The following is a 2,661-nucleotide window of genomic DNA, read 5'->3' as shown; positions in this document are numbered from 1 at the left end:
GGGGGCGGGGGTCCCGGCAGGCGAGCTGACTCGGGGCGCCGGGGTGGGGTCGCCGAGCGGGGGCGCGGGGCAGCAGGGGGAGTGGCCGCACGCCGGGCCGAGCCGCCTTGGCTGAGGGCGAGGTCGCGGACCACCGGCTAGAGCGGCGGCGGTGGATCCTAGAGCTGGGGAGGGGGTCACGTTGGGGCGTAGGGGCGGCCGCCAGGCGGGAGAGAGACAAGCAGGACAATTAATTTTTCCGTGGGTGTTGGCCGCACCCCATTCTGCCGACCCCCACCCCAGGCCCAGGGGAGATGATGGAGTCGCCCTTGCCCCACCCTGGGGTCCGAGGAGTCGCCCTCGCCCCACCCTGGGGTCCGAGGACGCGGACTCTGGACCGGACCGTGTAGGGGCTGGGCCCGCAGCGAGAACACCCCCAAATAGGTCCTTGCAGCCGCGCCCAGCGCGGCCCCGCACGCCCACCGCGGCCGAGTTTGGGGAGTTGGCGCCCAACCCTGGTCTGCTCCCTCGGCGCCCCCAGGACCCCTGTCGGCGCGACCCGGTCACGGTCACCCCCTCCCCATCACCCCCGCGACAAGGTGGGAGCACGACCTTTGAGGAAGAGTTTGGGGAGGGGGCGCCACTAGTCTCCACCTGCTACGGGTAAGTGAATTTTAGTTTCACGCGTTGTCGTGGCAACGCGGAGGGGGTGACGAGTAGGCGGAGAAGGGGAGCTTGGTGAGGAAACGAGCACAGCGGCGCCCGCCCGTGGGGATCGTGCAGCCCCAGCCGAGTCCACTTCCTGCACTCCACGTACCCTGGTGCCCCAAAGAGCCCTGCTGCACCCTGGGTCACCCTCAAGAGCAAAGCCCGGGTCTTCCATGCTTTCCACATCCGCCCTGAGCCCCCCAAATCTGGTGGGTCCTGAGGTTCCCTGGAATAACCTTGAAGGGTCTGGGCCCCAGATACACGGAAACCCCCTGATGGAACCATACAGCCAAGAACAGCCCAACTCCCCACAGGTCCACCTGATGAGCCCCCAGCCCAGCGTCACAGCAGGGTCCCTTCCAGGGCCACCTTTACACACCACCCCACTCCTCCGCCACCACTGATATCTGTGTCCTAGAACTCTTGGGGCCTGGACCACCACTGACCTGCTGGAGCTGCGTCTCAGGCCAAGCTGCCTGTGGGTCTGGCCAGCCTGGCCTCAAGACTAGGTGCACCCTCCCACCCGGAAGTTAAGCCCCCAACCCCCTCCAAGGCCAGTGGCCTGGGCAGAGGTTCAGCAGAGGGTCCCCTAGGAGCTGGGACAGGGTGGGGGGAGGCAGGGAACAGGAAGAGGCCATCAAGGCTGCTTTATCTGCAGGAAGCAGCTTGGGAAGCAGGGCTGGGTTTCCTGCAGTCCAGCGCAGAGGAAACTAGTGCTTCCCAGCCTGGTCTCCACCAGCTTCCTGCCCAGCTTTCTCTTTCCCTCACCGAGGCCTCATCCCACCCTCTACCTGATGGCCCTGGGGGAGGGTTACCCACCACTGAGAGGGCTGCAGACTGGCACTGGCCTCCACTCCACCCTTGGGCTTGCCTATGGGCCTGGTTGGACCCAAAGCCCTCCACTTACCCTTCCCAGCTGGGCCCTCTTGGGTGCCCTTTAGCCTTATAGGCAACCAGCCTGGTAGTGACACTGCCACTCCCTCCGACCTGCCCCTTCGTTGATGAACCTTTGAGGAGAAAATGTCAACTCACCAACCAGCAACCAAACAGTGGTCTCTGGCCTCAGCTGGTGATGACAAGCCAGGGTTGTGCACAGTGCCTGGCACATGTGAATTAATTCCAGACTTCAGCAGTCCCCCAGCAGACAACAAAATAATACCTGGGAGCACTCACACAAGGACATCCTCTGGCAGATGAAGGAGTGTTTGTGCCCCTTTTGTTGTTGAAAATAACCCCAGGCATGTCCTGCCCAAACTTCCCTCCCTCATACCCCAGCTCCTGGGAGGCAAGGCCACTCTCAACAGAAGTCCTTTCTGTTCTTCTTCCCTTCCCTTGGGACAAAGAATCTTATAAAGAGTCAAGTGGTGGCATGCTTCTATCATTCCAGCGCCAGGGGTGTTGAGGCAGGAGGACCTCTGCAAGTTCAAGACCAACCTGGGCTACAAAGTGAGCTCAAGGCTGGCCTGAACTGCAGAGTGAGACCCTGTCTCAAAACAAGCAGAGGTGTGGGGGGGTAACTCAGAAGTCAAGCAACCTGCCTAGGCAAGCACAAGGACCTGGGTTCACACATGCCTGTAATCCCCTCCCAGGGGAGGCTGAAACAGGAGAATCACTAGGTGTCTGAACTGTGTAGTGAGACCCTGTACCAAATACAAAAAAAATTAAAATAAAAAAATTCAACTTTTCATTTTCTATCATTGAATCCCATTATGTTTATTTTCTATTTTGGGGCTTTGTTAGGGTTCTTTTGCTAACTTTATTGACCTGGACACTTTTATTTTTAGTGTTTCTTTTAATTCTCCATATGTGTTTAAAGCTAGACATTGCCAATTACCACTTGAGTCATGACCCTTATGTGTTAATAAGTAATATTTTAAATTTTGTTTTGTCCTAATATCAATTATATATTTTGGCTAGGAAATTTCTAAAGAACATGTTAATTTTTTAAGTATATTCTGTTTTGTTGTGGGCTAT

Source organism: Octodon degus, unplaced genomic scaffold, assembly GCF_000260255.1.
Source record: "Octodon degus isolate 3935 unplaced genomic scaffold, OctDeg1.0 scaffold00153, whole genome shotgun sequence".
Classification (NCBI taxonomy): domain Eukaryota; kingdom Metazoa; phylum Chordata; class Mammalia; order Rodentia; family Octodontidae; genus Octodon; species Octodon degus.
Note: the sequence above shows the minus strand (reverse complement) of the source record.